Source organism: Bacillus rossius, chromosome 13, assembly GCF_032445375.1.
Source record: "Bacillus rossius redtenbacheri isolate Brsri chromosome 13, Brsri_v3, whole genome shotgun sequence".
Lineage (NCBI taxonomy): Eukaryota > Metazoa > Arthropoda > Insecta > Phasmatodea > Bacillidae > Bacillus > Bacillus rossius.
Genome location: NC_086340.1, coordinates 16,719,197 through 16,746,577, shown reverse-complemented (window position 1 = coordinate 16,746,577; position 27,381 = coordinate 16,719,197). Strand labels below are relative to the sequence as shown.

The 27,381-nt window shown below is 56.2% G+C and overlaps 1 protein-coding gene across 1 annotated transcript in view; it reads right to left on the bottom strand.

Annotated features, from left to right (window-relative positions):
- Positions 1 to 27,381, bottom strand: part of LOC134538601 (sensory neuron membrane protein 1-like) — a 92,652-nt gene that overhangs the window by 37,321 nt on the left and 27,950 nt on the right. The window lies entirely within an intron of this gene.

The window sequence follows — 27,381 nt, the reverse complement described above, 5'->3', positions numbered from 1 at the left end:
ACCTGCCTCTGCCTGTGCTCTAGAACTGGCTGTGTAGTCCTCCACCTGCCACTGCCTGTGTTCTAGAACTGGCTCTCAAGTCCTCCACCTGCCTCTGCCTGTGCTCTAGAACTGGCTGTGTAGTCCTCCACCTGCCACTGCCTGTGTTCTAGAACTGGCCGTCACGTCCTCCACCTGCCTCTGACTGTGTTCTAGAACTGGCTCTCAAGTCCTCCACCCGCCTCTGCCTGTGCTCTAGAACTGGCTGTGTAGTCCTCCACCTGCCACTGCCTGTGTTCTAGAACTGGCTCTCAAGTCCTCCACCTGCCTCTGCCTGTGCTCTAGAACTGGCTGTGTAGTCCTCCACCTGCCACTGCCTGTGTTCTAGAACTGGCCGTCACGTCCTCCACCTGCCTCTGACTGTGTTCTAGAACTGGCTCTCAAGTCCTCCACCTGCCTCTGCCTGTGCTCTAGAACTGGCTGTGTAGTCCTCCACCTGCCACTGCCTGTGTTCTAGAACTGGCTCTCAAGTCCTCCACCTGCCTCTGCCTGTGCTCTAGAACTGGCTGTGTAGTCCTCCACCTGCCACTGCCTGTGTTCTAGAACTGGCCGTCACGTCCTCCACCTGCCTCTGACTGTGTTCTAGAACTGGCTCTCAAGTCCTCCACCCGCCTCTGCCTGTGCTCTAGAACTGGCTGTGTAGTCCTCCACCTGCCACTGCCTGTGTTCTAGAACTGGCTCTCAAGTCCTCCACCTGCCTCTGCCTGTGCTCTAGAACTGGCTGTGTAGTCCTCCACCTGCCACTGCCTGTGTTCTAGAACTGGCCGTCACGTCCTCCACCTGCCTCTGACTGTGTTCTAGAACTGGCTCTCAAGTCCTCCACCTGCCTCTGCCTGTGCTCTAGAACTGGCTGTGTAGTCCTCCACCTGCCACTGCCTGTGTTCTAGAACTGGCCGTCACGTCCTCCACCTGCCTCTGACTGTGTTCTAGAACTGGCCGTCAAGTCCTCCACCTGCCTCTGCCTGTGCTCTAGAACTGGCTGTGTAGTCCTCCACCTGCCACTGCCTGTGTTCTAGAACTGGCTCTCAAGTCCTCCACCTGCCTCTGCCTGTGCTCTAGAACTGGCTGTGTAGTCCTCCACCTGCCACTGCCTGTGTTCTAGAACTGGCCGTCACGTCCTCCACCTGCCTCTGACTGTGTTCTAGAACTGGCTCTCAAGTCCTCCACCTGCCTCTGCCTGTGCTCTAGAACTGGCTGTGTAGTCCTCCACCTGCCACTGCCTGTGTTCTAGAACTGGCTCTCAAGTCCTCCACCTGCCTCTGCCTGTGCTCTAGAACTGGCTGTGTAGTCCTCCACCTGCCACTGCCTGTGTTCTAGAACTGGCCGTCACGTCCTCCACCTGCCTCTGACTGTGTTCTAGAACTGGCTCTCAAGTCCTCCACCCGCCTCTGCCTGTGCTCTAGAACTGGCTGTGTAGTCCTCCACCTGCCACTGCCTGTGTTCTAGAACTGGCTCTCAAGTCCTCCACCTGCCTCTGCCTGTGCTCTAGAACTGGCTGTGTAGTCCTCCACCTGCCACTGCCTGTGTTCTAGAACTGGCCGTCACGTCCTCCACCTGCCTCTGACTGTGTTCTAGAACTGGCTCTCAAGTCCTCCACCTGCCTCTGCCTGTGCTCTAGAACTGGCTGTGTAGTCCTCCACCTGCCACTGCCTGTGTTCTAGAACTGGCTCTCAAGTCCTCCACCTGCCTCTGCCTGTGCTCTAGAACTGGCTGTGTAGTCCTCCACCTGCCACTGCCTGTGTTCTAGAACTGGCCGTCACGTCCTCCACCTGCCTCTGACTGTGTTCTAGAACTGGCTCTCAAGTCCTCCACCTGCCTCTGCCTGTGCTCTAGAACTGGCTGTGTAGTCCTCCACCTGCCACTGCCTGTGTTCTAGAACTGGCCGTCACGTCCTCCACCTGCCTCTGACTGTGTTCTAGAACTGGCTCTCAAGTCCTCCACCTGCCTCTGCCTGTGCTCTAGAACTGGCTGTGTAGTCCTCCACCTGCCACTGCCTGTGTTCTAGAACTGGCTCTCAAGTCCTCCACCTGCCTCTGCCTGTGCTCTAGAACTGGCTGTGTAGTCCTCCACCTGCCACTGCCTGTGCTCTAGAACTGGCTGTGTAGTCCTCCACCTGCCACTGCCTGTGCTCTAGAACTGGCTGTGTAGTCCTCCACCTGCCACTGCCTGTGTTCTAGAACTGGCTCTCAAGTCCTCCACCTGCCTCTGCCTGTGCTCTAGAACTGGCTGTGTAGTCCTCCACCTGCCACTGCCTGTGCTCTAGAACTGGCTGTGTAGTCCTCCACCTGCCTCTGCCTGTGCTCTAGAACTGGCTGTGTAGTCCTCCACCTGCCACTGCCTGTGTTCTAGAACTGGCCGTCACGTCCTCCACCTGCCTCTGACTGTGTTCTAGAACTGGCCGTCAAGTCCTCCACCTGCCTCTGCCTGTGCTCTAGAACTGGCTGTGTAGTCCTCCACCTGCCACTGCCTGTGTTCTAGAACTGGCTCTCAAGTCCTCCACCTGCCTCTGCCTGTGCTCTAGAACTGGCTGTGTAGTCCTCCACCTGCCACTGCCTGTGTTCTAGAACTGGCTCTCAAGTCCTCCACCTGCCTCTGCCTGTGCTCTAGAACTGGCTGTGTAGTCCTCCACCTGCCACTGCCTGTGTTCTAGAACTGGCTCTCAAGTCCTCCACCTGCCTCTGACTGTGCTCTAGAACTGGCTCTCAAGTCCTCCACCCGCCTCTGACTGTGTTCTAGAACTGGCTCTCAAGTCCTCCACCTGCCTCTGACTGTGCTCTAGAACTGGCTCTCAAGTCCTCCACCCGCCTCTGACTGTGTTCTAGAACTGGCTCTCAAGTCCTCCACCCGCCTCTGCCTGTGCTCTAGAACTGGCTGTGTAGTCCTCCACCTGCCACTGCCTGTGTTCTAGAACTGGCCGTCAAGTCCTCCACATGCCTCTGACTGTACTCTAGAACTGGCTGTGTAGTCCTCCACCTGCCACTGCCTGTGTTCTAGAACTGGCCGTCAAGTCCTCCACCTGCCTCTGCCTGTGCTCTAGAACTGGCTGTGTAGTCCTCCACCTGCCACTGCCTGTGTTCTAGAACTGGCTCTCAAGTCCTCCACCTGCCTCTGACTGTGTTCTAGAACTGGCTCTCAAGTCCTCCACCCGCCTCTGCCTGTGCTCTAGAACTGGCTGTGTAGTCCTCCACCTGCCACTGCCTGTGTTCTAGAACTGGCCGTCAAGTCCTCCACATGCCTCTGACTGTACTCTAGAACTGGCTGTGTAGTCCTCCACCTGCCACTGTCTGTGTTCTAGAACTGGCTGTGTAGTCCTCCACCTGCCACTGCCTGTGTTCTAGAACTGGCCGTCAAGTCCTCCACATGCCTCTGACTGTACTCTAGAACTGGCTGTGTAGTCCTCCACCTGCCACTGTCTGTGTTCTAGAACTGGCTGTGTAGTCCTCCACCTGCCACTGCCTGTGTTCTAGAACTGGCTCTCAAGTCCTCCACCCGCCTCTGCCTGTGCTCTAGAACTGGCTGTGTAGTCCTCCACCTGCCACTGCCTGTATTCTAGAACTGGCTCTCAAGTCCTCCACCCGCCTCTGCCTGTGCTCTAGAACTGGCTGTGTAGTCCTCCACCTGCCACTGCCTGTGTTCTAGAACTGGCCGTCAAGTCCTCCACATGCCTCTGACTGTACTCTAGAACTGGCTGTGTAGTCCTCCACCTGCCACTGTCTGTGTTCTAGAACTGGCTGTGTAGTCCTCCACCTGCCACTGCCTGTGTTCTAGAACTGGCTCTCAAGTCCTCCACCTGCCTCTGACTGTGCTCTAGAACTGGCTCTCAAGTCCTCCACCCGCCTCTGACTGTGTTCTAGAACTGGCTCTCAAGTCCTCCACCCGCCTCTGACTGTGTTCTAGAACTAGGTGTGTAGTCCTCCACCTGCCACTGTCTGTGTTCTAGAACTGGCTGTGTAGTCCTCCACCTGCCACTGCCTGTGTTCTAGAACTGGCTCTCAAGTCCTCCACCCGCCTCTGACTGTGTTCTAGAACTGGCTCTCAAGTCCTCCACCCGCCTCTGACTGTGTTCTAGAACTGGCTCTCAAGTCCTCCACCCGCCTCTGACTGTGTTCTAGAACTGGCTGTGTAGTCCTCCACCTGCCACTGTCTGTGTTCTAGAACTGGCTGTGTAGTCCTCCACCTGCCACTGCCTGTGTTCTAGAACTGGCTCTCAAGTCCTCCACCTGCCTCTGACTGTGCTCTAGAACTGGCTGTGTAGTCCTCCACCTGCCACTGTCTGTGTTCTAGAACTGGCTGTGTAGTCCTCCACCTGCCACTGTCTGTGTTCTAGAACTGGCTGTGTAGTCCTCCACCTGCCACTGCCTGTGTTCTAGAACTGGCTGTGTAGTCCTCCACCTGCCACTGCCTGTGTTCTAGAACTGGCTGTGTAGTCCTCCACCTGCCACTGTCTGTGTTCTAGAACTGGCTGTGTAGTCCTCCACCTGCCACTGCCTGTGCTCTAGAACTGGCTCTCAAGTCCTCCACCCGCCTCTGACTGTGTTCTAGAACTGGCTCTCAAGTCCTCCACCTGCCACTGCCTGTGTTCTAGAACTGGCTCTCAAGTCCTCCACCCGCCTCTGACTGTGTTCTAGAACTGGCTCTCAAGTCCTCCACCCGCCTCTGACTGTGTTCTAGAACTGGCTCTCAAGTCCTCCACCCGCCTCTGACTGTGTTCTAGAACTGGCTGTGTAGTCCTCCACCTGCCACTGCCTGTGCTCTAGAACTGGCTGTGTAGTCCTCCACCTGCCTCTGCCTGTGTTCTAGAACTGGCTGTGTAGTCCTCCACCTGCCACTGTCTGTGTTCTAGAACTGGCTGTGTAGTCCTCCACCTGCCACTGCCTGTGTTCTAGAACTGGCTGTGTAGTCCTCCACCTGCCACTGCCTGTGTTCTAGAACTGGCTGTGTAGTCCTCCACCTGCCACTGTCTGTGTTCTAGAACTGGCTGTGTAGTCCTCCACCTGCCACTGCCTGTGTTCTAGAACTGGCTGTGTAGTCCTCCACCTGCCACTGCCTGTGCTCTAGAACTGGCTCTCAAGTCCTCCACCTGCCTCTGACTGTGTTCTAGAACTGGCTGTGTAGTCCTCCACCTGCCACTGCCTGTGTTCTAGAACTGGCTGTGTAGTCCTCCACCTGCCACTGCCTGTGTTCTAGAACTGGCTGTGTAGTCCTCCACCTGCCACTGCCTGTGTTCTAGAACTGGCTGTGTAGTCCTCCACCTGCCACTGCCTGTGCTCTAGAACTGGCTGTGTAGTCCTCCACCTGCCACTGCCTGTGTTCTAGAACTGGCTCTCAAGTCCTCCACCTGCCACTGCCTGTGTTCTAGAACTGGCTGTGTAGTCCTCCACCTGCCACTGCCTGTGCTCTAGAACTGGCTGTGTAGTCCTCCACCTGCCACTGCCTGTGTTCTAGAACTGGCTGTGTAGTCCTCCACCTGCCACTGCCTGTGCTCTAGAACTGGCTCTCAAGTCCTCCACCTGCCACTGCCTGTGCTCTAGAACTGGCTGTGTAGTCCTCCACCTGCCACTGCCTGTGTTCTAGAACTGGCTGTGTAGTCCTCCACCTGCCACTGCCTGTGCTCTAGAACTGGCTCTCAAGTCCTCCACCTGCCACTGCCTGTGTTCTAGAACTGGCTGTGTAGTCCTCCACCTGCCACTGCCTGTGTTCTAGAACTGGCTGTGTAGTCCTCCACCTGCCACTGCCTGTGTTCTAGAACTGGCTGTGTAGTCCTCCACCTGCCACTGCCTGTGCTCTAGAACTGGCTCTCAAGTCCTCCACCTGCCACTGCCTGTGTTCTAGAACTGGCTGTGTAGTCCTCCACCTGCCACTGCCTGTGTTCTAGAACTGGCTGTGTAGTCCTCCACCTGCCACTGCCTGTGTTCTAGAACTGGCCGTCAAGTCCTCCACCTGCCTCTGCCTGTGCTCTAGAACTGGCTGTGTAGTCCTCCACCTGCCAATGCCTGTGTTCTAGAACTGGCTGTGTAGTCCTCCACCTGCCACTGCCTGTGTTCTAGAACTGGCTCTCAAGTCCTCCACCTGCCTCTGACTGTGTTCTAGAACTGGCTCTCAAGTCCTCCACCCGCCTCTGCCTGTGCTCTAGAACTGGCTGTGTGGTCCTCCACCTGCCACTGCCTGTGCTCTAGAACTGGCTCTCAAGTCCTCCACCTGCCACTGCCTGTGCTCTAGAACTGGCTGTGTAGTCCTCCACCTGCCACTGCCTGTGCTCTAGAACTGGCTCTCAAGTCCTCCACCTGCCACTGCCTGTGCTCTAGAACTGGCTGTGTGGTCCTCCACCTGCCACTGCCTGTGCTCTAGAACTGGCTGTGTAGTCCTCCACCTGCCACTGCCTGTGTTCTAGAACTGGCTGTGTAGTCCTCCACCTGCCACTGCCTGTGTTCTAGAACTGGCCGTCAAGTCCTCCACCTGCCTCTGCCTGTGCTCTAGAACTGGCTGTGTAGTCCTCCACCTGCCAATGCCTGTGTTCTAGAACTGGCTGTGTAGTCCTCCACCTGCCACTGCCTGTGTTCTAGAACTGGCTCTCAAGTCCTCCACCTGCCTCTGACTGTGTTCTAGAACTGGCCGTCAAGTCCTCCACCTGCCTCTGCCTGTGCTCTAGAACTGGCTGTGTAGTCCTCCACCTGCCAATGCCTGTGTTCTAGAACTGGCTGTGTGGTCCTCCACCTGCCACTGCCTGTGTTCTAGAACTGGCTGTGTAGTCCTCCACCTGCCACTGCCTGTGTTCTAGAACTGGCTGTGTAGTCCTCCACCTGCCACTGCCTGTGTTCTAGAACTGGCTGTGTAGTCCTCCACCTGCCACTGTCTGTGTTCTAGAACTGGCTCTCAAGTCCTCCACCCGCCTCTGCCTGTGCTCTAGAACTGGCTGTGTGGTCCTCCACCTGCCACTGCCTGTGCTCTAGAACTGGCTGTGTAGTCCTCCACCTGCCAATGCCTGTGTTCTAGAACTGGCTGTGTAGTCCTCCACCTGCCACTGCCTGTGCTCTAGAACTGGCTCTCAAGTCCTCCACCTGCCACTGCCTGTGCTCTAGAACTGGCTGTGTGGTCCTCCACCTGCCACTGCCTGTGCTCTAGAACTGGCTGTGTAGTCCTCCACCTGCCACTGCCTGTGTTCTAGAACTGGCTGTGTAGTCCTCCACCTGCCACTGCCTGTGTTCTAGAACTGGCCGTCAAGTCCTCCACCTGCCTCTGCCTGTGCTCTAGAACTGGCTGTGTAGTCCTCCACCTGCCAATGCCTGTGTTCTAGAACTGGCTGTGTAGTCCTCCACCTGCCACTGCCTGTGTTCTAGAACTGGCTCTCAAGTCCTCCACCTGCCTCTGACTGTGTTCTAGAACTGGCTCTCAAGTCCTCCACCCGCCTCTGCCTGTGCTCTAGAACTGGCTGTGTGGTCCTCCACCTGCCACTGCCTGTGCTCTAGAACTGGCTCTCAAGTCCTCCACCTGCCACTGCCTGTGCTCTAGAACTGGCTGTGTAGTCCTCCACCTGCCACTGCCTGTGCTCTAGAACTGGCTCTCAAGTCCTCCACCTGCCACTGCCTGTGCTCTAGAACTGGCTGTGTAGTCCTCCACCTGCCACTGCCTGTGCTCTAGAACTGGCTCTCAAGTCCTCCACCTGCCACTGCCTGTGCTCTAGAACTGGCTGTGTGGTCCTCCACCTGCCACTGCCTGTGCTCTAGAACTGGCTCTCAAGTCCTCCACCTGCCACTGCCTGTGCTCTAGAACTGGCTGTGTAGTCCTCCACCTGCCACTGCCTGTGCTCTAGAACTGGCTCTCAAGTCCTCCACCTGCCACTGCCTGTGCTCTAGAACTGGCTGTGTAGTCCTCCACCTGCCACTGCCTGTGTTCTAGAACTGGCTGTGTAGTCCTCCACCTGCCACTGCCTGTGCTCTAGAACTGGCTCTCAAGTCCTCCACCTGCCACTGCCTGTGCTCTAGAACTGGCTGTGTAGTCCTCCACCTGCCACTGCCTGTGTTCTAGAACTGGCTGTGTGGTCCTCCACCTGCCACTGCCTGTGCTCTAGAACTGGCTCTCAAGTCCTCCACCTGCCACTGCCTGTGCTCTAGAACTGGCTGTGTAGTCCTCCACCTGCCACTGCCTGTGCTCTAGAACTGGCTCTCAAGTCCTCCACCTGCCTCTGCCTGTGCTCTAGAACTGGCTGTGTAGTCCTCCACCTGCCACTGCCTGTGCTCTAGAACTGGCTCTCAAGTCCTCCACCTGCCACTGCCTGTGCTCTAGAACTGGCTGTGTAGTCCTCCACCTGCCACTGCCTGTGTTCTAGAACTGGCTCTCAAGTCCTCCACCTGCCACTGCCTGTGTTCTAGAACTGGCTGTGTAGTCCTCCACCTGCCACTGCCTGTGCTCTAGAACTGGCTCTCAAGTCCTCCACCTGCCTCTGCCTGTGCTCTAGAACTGGCTGTGTAGTCCTCCACCTGCCACTGCCTGTGCTCTAGAACTGGCTCTCAAGTCCTCCACCTGCCACTGCCTGTGCTCTAGAACTGGCTGTGTAGTCCTCCACCTGCCACTGCCTGTGTTCTAGAACTGGCTCTCAAGTCCTCCACCTGCCACTGCCTGTGCTCTAGAACTGGCTGTGTAGTCCTCCACCTGCCACTGCCTGTGCTCTAGAACTGGCTGTGTAGTCCTCCACCTGCCACTGCCTGTGCTCTAGAACTGGCTCTCAAGTCCTCCACCTGCCACTGCCTGTGTTCTAGAACTGGCTGTGTAGTCCTCCACCTGCCACTGCCTGTGTTCTAGAACTGGCTGTGTAGTCCTCCACCTGCCACTGCCTGTGTTCTAGAACTGGCCGTCAAGTCCTCCACCTGCCTCTGCCTGTGCTCTAGAACTGGCTGTGTAGTCCTCCACCTGCCAATGCCTGTGTTCTAGAACTGGCTGTGTAGTCCTCCACCTGCCACTGCCTGTGTTCTAGAACTGGCTCTCAAGTCCTCCACCCGCCTCTGCCTGTGCTCTAGAACTGGCTGTGTGGTCCTCCACCTGCCACTGCCTGTGCTCTAGAACTGGCTGTGTAGTCCTCCACCTGCCACTGCCTGTGTTCTAGAACTGGCTGTGTAGTCCTCCACCTGCCACTGCCTGTGTTCTAGAACTGGCTCTCAAGTCCTCCACCCGCCTCTGCCTGTGCTCTAGAACTGGCTGTGTGGTCCTCCACCTGCCACTGCCTGTGCTCTAGAACTGGCTGTGTAGTCCTCCACCTGCCACTGCCTGTGTTCTAGAACTGTCTCTCAAGTCCTCCACCCGCCTCTGCCTGTGCTCTAGAACTGGCTGTGTGGTCCTCCACCTGCCACTGCCTGTGCTCTAGAACTGGCTGTGTAGTCCTCCACCTGCCACTGCCTGTGTTCTAGAACTGGCTGTGTAGTCCTCCACCTGCCACTGCCTGTGTTCTAGAACTGGCTCTCAAGTCCTCCACCCGCCTCTGCCTGTGCTCTAGAACTGGCTGTGTGGTCCTCCACCTGCCACTGCCTGTGCTCTAGAACTGGCTGTGTAGTCCTCCACCTGCCACTGCCTGTGTTCTAGAACTGGCTGTGTAGTCCTCCACCTGCCACTGCCTGTGTTCTAGAACTGGCTGTGTAGTCCTCCACCTGCCACTGCCTGTGTTCTAGAACTGGCCGTCAAGTCCTCCACCTGCCTCTGCCTGTGCTCTAGAACTGGCTGTGTAGTCCTCCACCTGCCACTGCCTGTGTTCTAGAACTGGCTCTCAAGTCCTCCACCTGCCTCTGACTGTGTTCTAGAACTGGCTCTCAAGTCCTCCACCCGCCTCTGCCTGTGCTCTAGAACTGGCTGTGTAGTCCTCCACCTGCCACTGCCTGTGCTCTAGAACTGGCTGTGTAGTCCTCCACCTGCCACTGCCTGTGTTCTAGAACTGGCCGTCAAGTCCTCCACCCGCCTCTGCCTGTGCTCTAGAACTGGCTGTGTAGTCCTCCACCTGCCACTGCCTGTGCTCTAGAACTGGCTGTGTAGTCCTCCACCTGCCTCTGCCTGTGCTCTAGAACTGGCTGTGTAGTCCTCCACCTGCCACTGCCTGTGTTCTAGAACTGGCTGTGTAGTCCTCCACCTGCCACTGCCTGTGTTCTAGAACTGGCCGTCAAGTCCTCCACCCGCCTCTGCCTGTGCTCTAGAACTGGCTGTGTAGTCCTCCACCTGCCACTGCCTGTGCTCTAGAACTGGCTGTGTAGTCCTCCACCTGCCTCTGCCTGTGCTCTAGAACTGGCTGTGTAGTCCTCCACCTGCCACTGCCTGTGTTCTAGAACTGGCTGTGTAGTCCTCCACCTGCCACTGTCTGTGTTCTAGAACTGGCTGTGTAGTCCTCCACCTGCCACTGCCTGTGTTCTAGAACTGGCTGTGTAGTCCTCCACCTGCCACTGCCTGTGCTCTAGAACTGGCTCTCAAGTCCTCCACCTGCCTCTGACTGTGTTCTAGAACTGGCTGTGTAGTCCTCCACCTGCCACTGCCTGTGTTCTAGAACTGGCTGTGTAGTCCTCCACCTGCCACTGCCTGTGTTCTAGAACTGGCTGTGTAGTCCTCCACCTGCCACTGCCTGTGTTCTAGAACTGGCTGTGTAGTCCTCCACCTGCCACTGCCTGTGCTCTAGAACTGGCTGTGTAGTCCTCCACCTGCCACTGCCTGTGCTCTAGAACTGGCTCTCAAGTCCTCCACCTGCCTCTGACTGTGCTCTAGAACTGGCTGTGTAGTCCTCCACCTGCCACTGCCTGTGTTCTAGAACTGGCTGTGTAGTCCTCCACCTGCCACTGCCTGTTTTCTAGAACTGGCTGTGTAGTCCTCCACCTGCCACTGCCTGTGTTCTAGAACTGGCCGTCAAGTCCTCCACCTGCCTCTGCCTGTGCTCTAGAACTGGCTGTGTAGTCCTCCACCTGCCACTGCCTGTGTTCTAGAACTGGCTCTCAAGTCCTCCACCTGCCTCTGACTGTGTTCTAGAACTGGCTCTCAAGTCCTCCACCCGCCTCTGCCTGTGCTCTAGAACTGGCTGTGTAGTCCTCCACCTGCCACTGCCTGTGCTCTAGAACTGGCTGTGTAGTCCTCCACCTGCCACTGCCTGTGTTTAGAACTGGCTGTGTAGTCCTCCACCTGCCACTGCCTGTGTTCTAGAACTGGCTGTGTAGTCCTCCACCTGCCACTGCCTGTGTTCTAGAACTGGCTGTGTAGTCCTCCACCTGCCACTGTCTGTGTTCTAGAACTGGCTGTGTAGTCCTCCACCTGCCACTGCCTGTGCTCTAGAACTGGCTGTGTAGTCCTCCACCTGCCACTGCCTGTGCTCTAGAACTGGCTGTGTAGTCCTCCACCTGCCACTGCCTGTGTTCTAGAACTGGCTGTGTAGTCCTCCACCTGCCACTGCCTGTGTTCTAGAACTGGCTGTGTAGTCCTCCACCTGCCACTGTCTGTGTTCTAGAACTGGCTGTGTAGTCCTCCACCTGCCACTGCCTGTGCTCTAGAACTGGCTGTGTAGTCCTCCACCTGCCACTGCCTGTGTTCTAGAACTGGCTGTGTAGTCCTCCACCTGCCACTGCCTGTGTTCTAGAACTGGCTGTGTAGTCCTCCACCTGCCACTGTCTGTGTTCTAGAACTGGCTGTGTAGTCCTCCACCTGCCACTGCCTGTGCTCTAGAACTGGCTCTCAAGTCCTCCACCTGCCTCTGCCTGTGCTCTAGAACTGGCTGTGTAGTCCTCCACCTGCCACTGCCTGTGTTCTAGAACTGGCCGTCACGTCCTCCACCTGCCTCTGCCTGTGTTCTAGAACTGGCTCTCAAGTCCTCCACCCGCCTCTGCCTGTGCTCTAGAACTGGCTGTGTAGTCCTCCACCTGCCACTGCCTGTGTTCTAGAACTGGCTCTCAAGTCCTCCACCTGCCTCTGCCTGTGTTCTAGAACTGGCTGTGTAGTCCTCCACCTGCCACTGCCTGTGTTCTAGAACTGGCTCTCAAGTCCTCCACCTGGCTCTGCGGTGCTCTAGAACTGGCTGTGTAGTCCTCCACCTGCCACTGCCTGTGCTCTAGAACTGGCCGTCAAGTCCTCCACCTGCCTCTGCCTGTGTTCTAGAACTGGCTCTCAAGTCCTCCACCCGCCTCTGCCTGTGCTCTAGAACTGGCTGTGTAGTCCTCCACCTGCCACTGCCTGTGTTCTAGAACTGGCCGTCAAGTCCTCCACATGCCTCTGACTGTACTCTAGAACTGGCTGTGTAGTCCTCCACCTGCCACTGCCTGTGCTCTAGAACTGGCTCTCAAGTCCTCCACCTGCCTCTGCCTGTGCTCTAGAACTGGCTGTGTAGTCCTCCACCTGCCACTGCCTGTGTTCTAGAACTGGCTGTGTAGTCCTCCACCTGCCACTGCCTGTGTTCTAGAACTGGCCGTCACGTCCTCCACCTGCCTCTGACTGTGTTCTAGAACTGGCTCTCAAGTCCTCCACCCGCCTCTGCCTGTGCTCTAGAACTGGCTGTGTAGTCCTCCACCTGCCACTGCCTGTGTTCTAGAACTGGCCGTCAAGTCCTCCACATGCCTCTGACTGTACTCTAGAACTGGCTGTGTAGTCCTCCACCTGCCACTGCCTGTGTTCTAGAACTGGCCGTCAAGTCCTCCACCTGCCTCTGCCTGTGCTCTAGAACTGGCTGTGTAGTCCTCCACCTGCCACTGCCTGTGTTCTAGAACTGGCTCTCAAGTCCTCCACCTGCCTCTGCCTGTGCTCTAGAACTGGCTGTGTAGTCCTCCACCTGCCACTGCCTGTGTTCTAGAACTGGCCGTCAAGTCCTCCACCTGCCTCTGAATGTACTCTAGAACTGGCTGTGTAGTCCTCCACCTGCCACTGCCTGTGTTCTAGAACTGGCTCTCAAGTCCTCCACCTGCCTCTGCCTGTGCTCTAGAACTGGCTGTGTAGTCCTCCACCTGCCACTGCCTGTGTTCTAGAACTGGCTCTCAAGTCCTCCACCCGCCTCTGCCTGTGCTCTAGAACTGGCTGTGTAGTCCTCCACCTGCCACTGCCTGTGTTCTAGAACTGGCCGTCAAGTCCTCCACATGCCTCTGACTGTACTCTAGAACTGGCTGTGTAGTCCTCCACCTACCACTGTCTGTGTTCTAGAACTGGCTGTGTAGTCCTCCACCTGCCACTGCCGGTGTTCTAGAACTGGCCGTCACGTCCTCCACCTGCCTCTGACTGTGTTCTAGAACTGGCTCTCAAGTCCTCCACCCGCCTCTGCCTGTGCTCTAGAACTGGCTGTGTAGTCCTCCACCTGCCACTGCCTGTGTTCTAGAACTGGCCGTCACGTCCTCCACCTGCCTCTGACTGTGTTCTAGAACTGGCTCTCAAGTCCTCCACCCGCCTCTGCCTGTGCTCTAGAACTGGCTGTGTAGTCCTCCACCTGCCACTGCCTGTGTTCTAGAACTGGCCGTCAAGTCCTCCACATGCCTCTGACTGTACTCTAGAACTGGCTGTGTAGTCCTCCACCTGCCACTGCCTGTGTTCTAGAACTGGCCGTCAAGTCCTCCACCTGCCTCTGCCTGTGCTCTAGAACTGGCTGTGTAGTCCTCCACCTGCCACTGCCTGTGTTCTAGAACTGGCTCTCAAGTCCTCCACCTGCCTCTGCCTGTGCTCTAGAACTGGCTGTGTAGTCCTCCACCTGCCACTGCCTGTGTTCTAGAACTGGCCGTCAAGTCCTCCACCTGCCTCTGAATGTACTCTAGAACTGGCTGTGTAGTCCTCCACCTGCCACTGCCTGTGTTCTAGAACTGGCTCTCAAGTCCTCCACCTGCCTCTGCCTGTGCTCTAGAACTGGCTGTGTAGTCCTCCACCTGCCACTGCCTGTGTTCTAGAACTGGCTCTCAAGTCCTCCACCCGCCTCTGCCTGTGCTCTAGAACTGGCTGTGTAGTCCTCCACCTGCCACTGCCTGTGTTCTAGAACTGGCCGTCACGTCCTCCACCTGCCTCTGACTGTGTTCTAGAACTGGCTCTCAAGTCCTCCACCCGCCTCTGCCTGTGCTCTAGAACTGGCTGTGTAGTCCTCCACCTGCCACTGCCTGTGTTCTAGAACTGGCCGTCACGTCCTCCACCTGCCTCTGACTGTGTTCTAGAACTGGCTCTCAAGTCCTCCACCCGCCTCTGCCTGTGCTCTAGAACTGGCTGTGTAGTCCTCCACCTGCCACTGCCTGTGTTCTAGAACTGGCCGTCAAGTCCTCCACATGCCTCTGACTGTACTCTAGAACTGGCTGTGTAGTCCTCCACCTGCCACTGCCTGTGTTCTAGAACTGGCCGTCAAGTCCTCCACCTGCCTCTGCCTGTGCTCTAGAACTGGCTGTGTAGTCCTCCACCTGCCACTGCCTGTGTTCTAGAACTGGCTCTCAAGTCCTCCACCTGCCTCTGCCTGTGCTCTAGAACTGGCTGTGTAGTCCTCCACCTGCCACTGCCTGTGTTCTAGAACTGGCCGTCAAGTCCTCCACCTGCCTCTGAATGTACTCTAGAACTGGATGTGTAGTCCTCCACCTGCCACTGCCTGTGTTCTAGAACTGGCTCTCAAGTCCTCCACCTGCCTCTGCCTGTGCTCTAGAACTGGCTGTGTAGTCCTCCACCTGCCACTGCCTGTGTTCTAGAACTGGCTCTCAAGTCCTCCACCTGCCTCTGCCTGTGCTCTAGAACTGGCTGTGTAGTCCTCCACCTGCCACTGCCTGTGTTCTAGAACTGGCTCTCAAGTCCTCCACCCGCCTCTGCCTGTGCTCTAGAACTGGCTGTGTAGTCCTCCACCTGCCACTGCCTGTGTTCTAGAACTGGCCGTCAAGTCCTCCACATGCCTCTGACTGTACTCTAGAACTGGCTGTGTAGTCCTCCACCTACCACTGTCTGTGTTCTAGAACTGGCTGTGTAGTCCTCCACCTGCCACTGCCGGTGTTCTAGAACTGGCCGTCACGTCCTCCACCTGCCTCTGACTGTGTTCTAGAACTGGCTCTCAAGTCCTCCACCCGCCTCTGCCTGTGCTCTAGAACTGGCTGTGTAGTCCTCCACCTGCCACTGCCTGTGTTCTAGAACTGGCCGTCACGTCCTCCACCTGCCTCTGACTGTGTTCTAGAACTGGCTCTCAAGTCCTCCACCCGCCTCTGCCTGTGCTCTAGAACTGGCTGTGTAGTCCTCCACCTGCCACTGCCTGTGTTCTAGAACTGGCCGTCAAGTCCTCCACCTGCCTCTGACTGTACTCTAGAACTGGCTGTGTAGTCCTCCACCTGCCACTGCCTGTGCTCTAGAACTGGCTCTGTAGTCCTCCACCTGCCACTGCATGTGTTCTAGAACTGGCTCTCAAGTCCTCCACCCGCCTCTGCCTGTGCTCTAGAACTGGCTGTGTAGTCCTCCACCTGCCACTGCCTGTGTTCTAGAACTGGCCGTCAAGTCCTCCACCTGCCTCTGACTGTACTCTAGAACTGGCTGTGTAGTCCTCCACCTGCCACTGTCTGTGTTCTAGAACTGGCTGTGTAGTCCTCCACCTGCCACTGCCTGTGTTCTAGAACTGGCTCTCAAGTCCTCCACCCGCCTCTGCCTGTGCTCTAGAACTGGCTGTGTAGTCCTCCACCTGCCACTGCCTGTGTTCTAGAACTGGCCGTCAAGTCCTCCACCTGCCTCTGACTGTACTCTAGAACTGGCTGTGTAGTCCTCCACCTGCCACTGTCTGTGTTCTAGAACTGGCTGTGTAGTCCTCCACCTGCCACTGCCTGTGTTCTAGAACTGGCCGTCAAGTCCTCCACCTGCCTCTGAATGTACTCTAGAACTGGCTGTGTAGTCCTCCACCTGCCACTGCCTGTGCTCTAGAACTGGCTCTGTAGTCCTCCACCTGCCACTGCCTGTGTTCTAGAACTGGCCGTCAAGTCCTCCACCTGCCTCTGACTGTACTCTAGAACTGGCTGTGTAGTCCTCCACCTGCCACTGTCTGTGTTCTAGAACTGGCTGTGTAGTCCTCCACCTGCCACTGCCTGTGTTCTAGAACTGGCCGTCAAGTCCTCCACCTGCCTCTGAATGTACTCTAGAACTGGCTGTGTAGTCCTCCACCTGCCACTGTCTGTGTTCTAGAACTGGCTGTGTAGTCCTCCACCTGCCACTGCATGTGTTCTAGAACTGGCCGTCAAGTCCTCCACCTGCCTCTGACTGTGCTCTAGAACTGGCTGTGTAGTCCTCCACCTGCCACTGCCTGTGTTCTAGAACTGGCTGTGTAGTCCTCCACCTGCCACTGACTGTGTTCTAGAACTGGCTGTGTAGTCCTCCACCTGCCACTGCCTGTGTTCTAGAACTGGCCGTCAAGTCCTCCACCTGCCTCTGACTGTGCTCTAGAACTGGCTGTGTAGTCCTCCACCTGCCACTGCCTGTGTTCTAGAACTGGCTGTGTAGTCCTCCACCTGCCACTGCCTGTGTTCTAGAACTGGCTCTCAAGTCCTCCACCCGCCTCTGCCTGTGCTCTAGAACTGGCTGTGTAGTCCTCCACCTGCCACTGCCTGTGTTCTAGAACTGGCTGTGTAGTCCTCCACCTGCCACTGACTGTGTTCTAGAACTGGCTGTGTAGTCCTCCACCTGCCACTGCCTGTGTTCTAGAACTGGCCGTCAAGTCCTCCACCTGCCTCTGACTGTGCTCTAGAACTGGCTGTGTAGTCCTCCACCTGCCACTGTCTGTGTTCTAGAACTGGCTGTGTAGTCCTCCACCTGCCACTGCATGTGTTCTAGAACTGGCCGTCAAGTCCTCCACCTGCCTCTGACTGTGCTCTAGAACTGGCTGTGTAGTCCTCCACCTGCCACTGCCTGTGTTCTAGAACTGGCTGTGTAGTCCTCCACCTGCCACTGCCTGTGTTCTGGAACTGGCTGTGTAGTCCTCCACCTGCCACTGCCTGTGTTCTAGAACTGGCTGTGTAGTCCTCCACCTGCCACTGCCTGTGTTATAGAACTGGCCGTCACGTCCTCCACCTGCCTCTGACTGTGTTCTAGAACTGGCTCTCAAGTCCTCCACCCGCCTCTGCCTGTGCTCTAGAACTGGCTGTGTAGTCCTCCACCTGCCACTGCCTGTGTTCTAGAACTGGCCGTCAAGTCCTCCACATGCCTCTGACTGTACTCTAGAACTGGCTGTGTAGTCCTCCACCTGCCACTGCCTGTGTTCTAGAACTGGCTCTCAAGTCCTCCACCCGCCTCTGCCTGTGCTCTAGAACTGGCTGTGTAGTCCTCCACCTGCCACTGCCTGTGTTCTAGAACTGGCTGTGTAGTCCTCCACCTGCCACTGACTGTGTTCTAGAACTGGCTGTGTAGTCCTCCACCTGCCACTGCCTGTGTTCTAGAACTGGCCGTCAAGTCCTCCACCTGCCTCTGACTGTGCTCTAGAACTGGCTGTGTAGTCCTCCACCTGCCACTGCCTGTGTTCTAGAACTGGCTGTGTAGTCCTCCACCTGCCACTGCCTGTGTTCTAGAACTGGCTGTGTAGTCCTCCACCCGCCTCTGCCTGTGCTCTAGAACTGGCTGTGTAGTCCTCCACCTGCCACTGCCTGTGTTCTAGAACTGGCCGTAAAGTCCTCCACCCGCCTCTGCCTGTGCTCTAGAACTGGCTGTGTAGTCCTCCACCTGCCACTGCCTGTGTTCTAGAACTGGCCGTCAAGTCCTCCACCCGCCTCTGCCTGTGCTCTAGAACTGGCTGTGTAGTCCTCCACCTGCCACTGCCTGTGTTCTAGAACTGGCCGTCAAGTCCTCCACCTGCCTCTGACTGTGTTCTAGAACTGGCCGTCAAGTCCTCCACCTGCCTCTGACTGTACTCTAGAACTGGCTGTGTAGTCCTCCACCTGCCACTGCCTGTGTTCTAGAACTGGCTGTGTAGTCCTCCACCTGCCACTGACTGAGTTCTAGAACTGGCTGTGTAGTCCTCCACCTGCCACTGCCTGTGTTATAGAACTGGCCGTCACGTCCTCCACCTGCCTCTGACTGTGTTCTAGAACTGGCAGTCAAGTCCTTCACCCGCCTCTGCCTGGGTTCTAGAACTGGCCGTCACGTCCTCCACCTGCCTCTGACTGTGTTCTAGAACTGGCAGTCAAGTCCTTCACCCGCCTCTGCCTGGGTTCTAGAACTGGCCGTCACGTCCTCCACCTGCCTCTGACTGTGTTCTAGAACTGGCAGTCAAGTCCTTCACCCGCCTCTGCCTGGTTTCTAGAACTGGCCGTCACGTCCTCCACCTGCCTCTGACTGTGTTCTAGAACTGGCTCTCAAGTCCTCCACCCGCCTCTGCCTGTGCTCTAGAACTGGCTGTGTAGTCCTCCACCTGCCACTGCCTGTGTTCTAGAACTGGCCGTCAAGTCCTCCACCTGCCTCTGACTGTGCTCTAGAACTGGCTGATGTAGTCCTCCACCTGCCACTGCCTGTGTTCTAGAACTGGCTGTGTAGTCCTCCACCTGCCACTGCCTGTGTTCTAGAACTGGCTGTGTAGTCCTCCACCTGCCACTGCCTGTGTTCTAGAACTGGCTGTGTAGTCCTCCACCTGCCACTGCCTGTGTTCTAGAACTGGCCGTCACGTCCTCCACCTGCCTCTGACTGTGTTCTAGAACTGGCAGTCAAGTCCTTCACCCGCCTCTGCCTGGGTTCTAGAACTGGCCGTCACGTCCTCCACCTGCCTCTGACTGTGTTCTAGAACTGGCAGTCAAGTCCTTCACTCGCCTCTGCCTGGGTTCTAGAACTGGCCGTCACGTCCTCCACCTGCCTCTGACTGTGTTCTAGAACTGGCTGTCAAGTCCTTCACCCGCCTCTGCCTGGGTTCTAGAACTGGCTGTGTAGTCCTCCACCTGCCACTGTCTGTGCTCTAGAACTGGCTGTGTAGTCCTCCACCTGCCACTGTCTGGGTTCTAGAACTGGCTGTCAAGTGCTCCACCTGCCTCTGCCTGTGTTCTAGAACTGGCTGTCAAGTGCTCCACCTGCCTCTGCCTGTGTTCTAGAACTGGCTGTCACGTCCTCCACCTGCCACTGCCTGGGTTCTAGAACTGGCTGTCACGTCCTCCATCTGCCTCTGCCTGGGTTCTAGAACTGGCTGTCACGTCCTCCACCTTCCTCTGCCTGGTTTCTAGAACTGGCTGTCAAGTGCTCCACCTTCCTCTGCCTGGGTTCTAGAACTGGCTGTCAAGTCCTCCACCTGCCTCTGCCTGTGTTCTAGAACTGGCTGTCACGTCCTCAATCTGCCTCTGCCTGGGTTCTAGAACTGGCTGTCACGTCCTCCACCTTCCTCTGCCTGGGTTCTAGAACTGGCTGTCAAGTGCTCCACCTTCCTCTGCCTGGGTTCTAGAACTGGCTGTCAAGTGCTCCACCTTCCTCTGCCTGGGTTCTAGAACTGGCTGTCAAGTCCTCCACCTGCCACTGTCTGTGTTCTAGAACTGGCTGTCAAGACCTCCACCTGCCTCTGCCTGGGTTCTAGAACTGGCTGTCACGTCCTCCACCTTCCTCTGCCTGGGTTCTAGAACTGGCTGTCAAGTGCTCCAACTTCCTCTGCCTGGGTTCTAGAACTGGCTGTCACGTCCTCCACCTTCCTCTGCCTGGGTTCTAGAACTGGCTGTCAAGTGCTCCACCTTCCTCTACCTGGGTTCTAGAACTGGCTGTCACGTCCTCCACCTTCCTCTGCCTGGGTTCTAGAACTGGCTGTCAAGTGCTCCACATTCCTCTGCCTGGGTTCTAGAACTGGCTGTCAAGTCTTCCACCTGCCACTGTCTGTGTTCTAGAACTGGCTGTCAAGTGCTCCACCTTCCTCTGCCTGGGTTCTAGAACTGGCTGTCACGTCCTCCACCTTCCTCTGCCTGGGTTCTAGAACTGGCTGTCAAGTGCTCCACCTGCCTCTGCCTGTGTTCTAGAACTGGCTGTCACGTCCTCCACCTGCCACTGCCTGGGTTCTAGAACTGGCTGTCACGTCCTCCACCTTCCTCTGCCTGGGTTCTAGAACTGGCTGTCAAGTGCTCCACCTTCCTCTGCCTGGGTTCTAGAACTGGCTGTCACGTCCTCCACCTGCCTCTGCCTGGGTTCTAGAACTGGCTGTCAAGTGCTCCACCTTCCTCTACCTGGGTTCTAGAACTGGCTGTCACGTCCTCCACCTTCCTCTGCCTGGGTTCTAGAACTGGCTGTCACGTCCTCCACCTGCCTCTGCCTGGGTTCTAGAACTGGCTGTCAAGTGCTCCACCTTCCTCTGCCTGGGTTCTAGAACTGGCTGTCACGTCCTCCACCTGCCTCTGCCTGGGTTCTAGAACTGGCTGTCAAGTGCTCCACCTTCCTCTGCCTGGGTTCTAGAACTGGCTGTCACGTCCTCCACCTTCCTCTGCCTGGGTTCTAGAACTGGCTGTCAAGTCCTCCACCTGCCTCTGCCTGGGTTCTAGAACTGGCTGTGTAGTCCTCCACCTGCCACTGTCTGTGCTCTATAACTGGCTGTGTAGTCCTCCACCTGCCACTGTCTGGGTTCTAGAACTAGCTGTCAAGTGCTCCACCTGCCTCTGCCTGTGTTCTAGAACTGGCTGTCACGTCCTCCACCTTCCTCTGCCTGGGTTCTAGAACTGGCTGTCAAGTGCTCCACCTTCCTCTGCCTGGGTTCAAGAACTGGCTGTCAAGTCCTCCACCTGCCTCTGCCTGGGTTCTAGAACTGGCTGTGTAGTCCTCCACCTGCCACTGTCTGTGTTCTAGAACTGGCTGTGTAGTCCTCCACCTGCCACTGTCTGGGTTCTAGAACTGGCTGTCAAGTCCTCCATCTGCCTCTGCCTGTGTTCTCGAACTGGCTGTCACGTCCTCCACCTTCCTCTGCCTGGGTTCTAGAACTGGCTGTCAAGTGCTCCACCTTCCTCTGCCTGGGTTCTAGAACTGGCTGTCAAGTGCTCCACCTGCCTCTGCCTGGGTTCTAGAACTGGCTGTCACGTCCTCCACCTTCCTCTGCCTGGGTTCTAGAACTGGCTCTCAAGTCCTCCACCCGCCTCTGCCTGTGCTCTAGAACTGGCTGTGTAGTCCTCCACCTGCCACTGCCTGTGTTCTAGAACTGGCTGTGTAGTCCTCCACCTGCCACTGACTGTGTTCTAGAACTGGCTGTGTAGTCCTCCACCTGCCACTGCCTGTGTTCTAGAACTGGCCGTCAAGTCCTCCACCTGCCTCTGACTGTGCTCTAGAACTGGCTGTGTAGTCCTCCACCTGCCACTGCCTGTGTTCTAGAACTGGCTGTGTAGTCCTCCACCTGCCACTGCCTGTGTTCTAGAACTGGCTGTGTAGTCCTCCACCCGCCTCTGCCTGTGCTCTAGAACTGGCTGTGTAGTCCTCCACCTGCCACTGCCTGTGTTCTAGAACTGGCCGTAAAGTCCTCCACCCGCCTCTGCCTGTGCTCTAGAACTGGCTGTGTAGTCCTCCACCTGCCACTGCCTGTGTTCTAGAACTGGCCGTCAAGTCCTCCACCCGCCTCTGCCTGTGCTCTAGAACTGGCTGTGTAGTCCTCCACCTGCCACTGCCTGTGTTCTAGAACTGGCCGTCAAGTCCTCCACCTGCCTCTGACTGTGTTCTAGAACTGGCCGTCAAGTCCTCCACCTGCCTCTGACTGTACTCTAGAACTGGCTGTGTAGTCCTCCACCTGCCACTGCCTGTGTTCTAGAACTGGCTGTGTAGTCCTCCACCTGCCACTGACTGAGTTCTAGAACTGGCTGTGTAGTCCTCCACCTGCCACTGCCTGTGTTATAGAACTGGCCGTCACGTCCTCCACCTGCCTCTGACTGTGTTCTAGAACTGGCAGTCAAGTCCTTCACCCGCCTCTGCCTGGGTTCTAGAACTGGCCGTCACGTCCTCCACCTGCCTCTGACTGTGTTCTAGAACTGGCAGTCAAGTCCTTCACCCGCCTCTGCCTGGGTTCTAGAACTGGCCGTCACGTCCTCCACCTGCCTCTGACTGTGTTCTAGAACTGGCAGTCAAGTCCTTCACCCGCCTCTGCCTGGTTTCTAGAACTGGCCGTCACGTCCTCCACCTGCCTCTGACTGTGTTCTAGAACTGGCTCTCAAGTCCTCCACCCGCCTCTGCCTGTGCTCTAGAACTGGCTGTGTAGTCCTCCACCTGCCACTGCCTGTGTTCTAGAACTGGCCGTCAAGTCCTCCACCTGCCTCTGACTGTGCTCTAGAACTGGCTGATGTAGTCCTCCACCTGCCACTGCCTGTGTTCTAGAACTGGCTGTGTAGTCCTCCACCTGCCACTGCCTGTGTTCTAGAACTGGCTGTGTAGTCCTCCACCTGCCACTGCCTGTGTTCTAGAACTGGCTGTGTAGTCCTCCACCTGCCACTGCCTGTGTTCTAGAACTGGCCGTCACGTCCTCCACCTGCCTCTGACTGTGTTCTAGAACTGGCAGTCAAGTCCTTCACCCGCCTCTGCCTGGGTTCTAGAACTGGCCGTCACGTCCTCCACCTGCCTCTGACTGTGTTCTAGAACTGGCAGTCAAGTCCTTCACTCGCCTCTGCCTGGGTTCTAGAACTGGCCGTCACGTCCTCCACCTGCCTCTGACTGTGTTCTAGAACTGGCTGTCAAGTCCTTCACCCGCCTCTGCCTGGGTTCTAGAACTGGCTGTGTAGTCCTCCACCTGCCACTGTCTGTGCTCTAGAACTGGCTGTGTAGTCCTCCACCTGCCACTGTCTGGGTTCTAGAACTGGCTGTCAAGTGCTCCACCTGCCTCTGCCTGTGTTCTAGAACTGGCTGTCAAGTGCTCCACCTGCCTCTGCCTGTGTTCTAGAACTGGCTGTCACGTCCTCCACCTGCCACTGCCTGGGTTCTAGAACTGGCTGTCACGTCCTCCATCTGCCTCTGCCTGGGTTCTAGAACTGGCTGTCACGTCCTCCACCTTCCTCTGCCTGGTTTCTAGAACTGGCTGTCAAGTGCTCCACCTTCCTCTGCCTGGGTTCTAGAACTGGCTGTCAAGTCCTCCACCTGCCTCTGCCTGTGTTCTAGAACTGGCTGTCACGTCCTCAATCTGCCTCTGCCTGGGTTCTAGAACTGGCTGTCACGTCCTCCACCTTCCTCTGCCTGGGTTCTAGAACTGGCTGTCAAGTGCTCCACCTTCCTCTGCCTGGGTTCTAGAACTGGCTGTCAAGTGCTCCACCTTCCTCTGCCTGGGTTCTAGAACTGGCTGTCAAGTCCTCCACCTGCCACTGTCTGTGTTCTAGAACTGGCTGTCAAGACCTCCACCTGCCTCTGCCTGGGTTCTAGAACTGGCTGTCACGTCCTCCACCTTCCTCTGCCTGGGTTCTAGAACTGGCTGTCAAGTGCTCCAACTTCCTCTGCCTGGGTTCTAGAACTGGCTGTCACGTCCTCCACCTTCCTCTGCCTGGGTTCTAGAACTGGCTGTCAAGTGCTCCACCTTCCTCTACCTGGGTTCTAGAACTGGCTGTCACGTCCTCCACCTTCCTCTGCCTGGGTTCTAGAACTGGCTGTCAAGTGCTCCACATTCCTCTGCCTGGGTTCTAGAACTGGCTGTCAAGTCTTCCACCTGCCACTGTCTGTGTTCTAGAACTGGCTGTCAAGTGCTCCACCTTCCTCTGCCTGGGTTCTAGAACTGGCTGTCACGTCCTCCACCTTCCTCTGCCTGGGTTCTAGAACTGGCTGTCAAGTGCTCCACCTGCCTCTGCCTGTGTTCTAGAACTGGCTGTCACGTCCTCCACCTGCCACTGCCTGGGTTCTAGAACTGGCTGTCACGTCCTCCACCTTCCTCTGCCTGGGTTCTAGAACTGGCTGTCAAGTGCTCCACCTTCCTCTGCCTGGGTTCTAGAACTGGCTGTCACGTCCTCCACCTGCCTCTGCCTGGGTTCTAGAACTGGCTGTCAAGTGCTCCACCTTCCTCTACCTGGGTTCTAGAACTGGCTGTCACGTCCTCCACCTTCCTCTGCCTGGGTTCTAGAACTGGCTGTCACGTCCTCCACCTGCCTCTGCCTGGGTTCTAGAACTGGCTGTCAAGTGCTCCACCTTCCTCTGCCTGGGTTCTAGAACTGGCTGTCACGTCCTCCACCTGCCTCTGCCTGGGTTCTAGAACTGGCTGTCAAGTGCTCCACCTTCCTCTGCCTGGGTTCTAGAACTGGCTGTCACGTCCTCCACCTTCCTCTGCCTGGGTTCTAGAACTGGCTGTCAAGTCCTCCACCTGCCTCTGCCTGGGTTCTAGAACTGGCTGTGTAGTCCTCCACCTGCCACTGTCTGTGCTCTATAACTGGCTGTGTAGTCCTCCACCTGCCACTGTCTGGGTTCTAGAACTAGCTGTCAAGTGCTCCACCTGCCTCTGCCTGTGTTCTAGAACTGGCTGTCACGTCCTCCACCTTCCTCTGCCTGGGTTCTAGAACTGGCTGTCAAGTGCTCCACCTTCCTCTGCCTGGGTTCAAGAACTGGCTGTCAAGTCCTCCACCTGCCTCTGCCTGGGTTCTAGAACTGGCTGTGTAGTCCTCCACCTGCCACTGTCTGTGTTCTAGAACTGGCTGTGTAGTCCTCCACCTGCCACTGTCTGGGTTCTAGAACTGGCTGTCAAGTCCTCCATCTGCCTCTGCCTGTGTTCTCGAACTGGCTGTCACGTCCTCCACCTTCCTCTGCCTGGGTTCTAGAACTGGCTGTCAAGTGCTCCACCTTCCTCTGCCTGGGTTCTAGAACTGGCTGTCAAGTGCTCCACCTGCCTCTGCCTGGGTTCTAGAACTGGCTGTCACGTCCTCCACCTTCCTCTGCCTGGGTTCTAGAACTGGCTGTCAAGTGCTCCACCTGCCTCTGCCTGGGTTCTAGAACTGGCTGTCAAGTCCTCCACCTGCCACTGTCTGTGCTCTAGAACTGGCTGTGTAGTCCTCCACCTGCCACTGTCTGGGTTCTAGAACTCTCCTTAAAGTTCTCCACCTGCCTCTGCCAGTGTTATAGAACTGGCTGTGTAGTCCTCCACCTGTCACTGCCTGGGTTCTAGAACTGGTTGTCAAGTCCTTCACCCGCCTCTGCCTGTGCTCTAGAACTGGCTGTGTAGTCCTCCACCTGCCACTGTCTGGGTTCTAGAACTGGCTGTCAAGTCCTCCACCCGCCTCTGCCTGTGCTCTAGAACTGGCTGTCAAGTCCACCACCTGCCACTGTCTGTGTTCTAGAACTGGCTGTCAAGACCTCCACCTGCCTCTGCCTGGGTTCTAGAACTGGCTGTGTAGTCCTCCACCTGCCACCACCTGTGATCTAGAACTGGCCGTTAAGTTATCCACCTGCCTCTGCCAGTGTTATAGAACTGGCTGTGTAGTCCTCCACCTGCCTCTGCCTGGGTTCTAGAACTGGCTGTCAAGTCCTTCACCCGCCTCTGCCTGTGCTCTAGAACTGGCTGTGTAGTCCTCCACCTGCCACTGTCTGGGTTCTAGAACTGGCTGTCAAGTCCTCCACCCGCCTCTGCCTGTGCTCTAGAACTGGCTGTCAAGTCCACCACCTGCCACTGTCTGTGCTCTAGAACTGGCTGTCAAGACCTCCACCTGCCTCTGCCTGGGTTCTAGAACTGGCTGTGTAGTCCTCCACCTGCCACCACCTGTGATCTAGAACTGGCCGTTAAGTTATCCACCTGCCTCTGCCAGTGTTATAGAACTGGCTGTGTAGTCCTCCACCTGCCACTGCCTGGGTTATAGAACTCTCCATAAAGTTCTCCACCTGCCTCTGCCAGTGTTATAGAACTGGCTGTGTAGTCCTCCACCTGCCACTGCCTGGGTTATAGAACTCTCCTTAAAGTTCTCCACCTGCCTCTGCCAGTGTTATAGAACTGGCTGTGTAGTCCTCCACCTGCCACTGCCTGGGTTCTAGAACTCTCCTTAAAGTTCTTTACCTGCCTCTGCCAGTGTTATAGAACTGGCTGTGTAGTCCTCCACCTGCCACTGCCTGGGTTATAGAACTCTCCTTAAAGTTCTTCACCTGCCTCTGCCGGTGTTATAGAACTGGCTGTGTAGTCCTCCACCTGCCACTGCCTGGGTTCTAGAACTCTCCTTAAAGTTCTCCACCTGCCTCTGCCAGTGTTATAGAACTGGCTGTGTAGTCCTCCACCTGCCACTGCCTGGGTTCTAGAACTCTCCTTAAAGTTCTTCACCTGCCTCTGCCAGTGTTATAGAACTGGCTGTGTAGTCCTCAACCTGCCACTGCCTGGATTCTAGAACTCTCCTTAAAGGTCTTTACCTGCCTCTGCCAGTGTTATAGAACTGGCTGTGTATTCCTCCACCTGCCACTGCCTGGGTTCTAGAACTCTCCTTAAAGTTCTTCACCTGCCTCTGCCAGTGTTATGAACTGGCTGTGTAGTCCTCCACCTGCCACTGCCTGGGTTCTAGAACTCTCCTTAAAGTTCTTCACCTGCCTCTGCCAGTGTTATGAACTGGCAGTGTAGTCCTCAACCTGCCACTGCCTGGGTTGTATAACTCTCTTTATAGTTCTTCACCTGCCTCTGCCAGTGTTATAGAACTGGCTGTGTAGTCCTCAACCTGTCACTGCCTGGGTTCTAGAACTCTCCTTAAAGTTCTTCACCTGCCTCTGCCAGTGTTATGAACTGGCTGTGTAGTCCTCCACCTGCCACTGCCTGGGTTCTAGAACTCTCCTTAAAGTTCTTCACCTGCCTCTGCCAGTGTTATGAACTGGCTGTGTAGTCCTTAACCTGCCACTGCCTGGGTTCTATAACTCTCCTTATAGTTCTTCACCTGCCTCTGCCAGTGTTATAGAACTGGCTGTGTAGTCCTCAACCTGTCACTGCCTGGGTTCTAGAACTCTCCTTAAAGTTCTTCACCTGCCTCTGCCAGTGTTATGAACTGGCTGTGTAGTCCTCCACCTGCCACTGCCTGGGTTCTAGAACTCTCCTTAAAGGTCTCCACCTGCCTCTGCCAGTGTTATAGAACTCACTGAAAATGTTTTTACATGCGACTTTTCAATTTCTGAAAGAAACCATAAACAACTTGATGGGCCATGGCCTGCAATCGGTAAGAATTCAAAATTTTCTTCGTTTTTTACCCTGCCTACATTCTAGAAGGAATGCCACTCCCCACATTCTAGGGAAAAAAAATCACAAATTCCTTCATGTTTCTTTTATTTTGTTCTAGAAAGAATTCGCACAAGGTCCCCTCCTACATTCTGTACGAGATTTTAAAGTAAATCAAGTGCCAGTTAAAGAGTTACAAAGTCATCTTTAAGATCCCTGTGCCTGAATTCTAAAAGGAATCCTAAAGTCCTTACTTAACATGCCACTGCTCAAGTTCTGTAAGAAACCATAAACTACTTGATGGGCCATGGTCTGCATTCGGGAAGAAGTCAAAATGCTCTTCGTGTCCCCCTGCTCATATT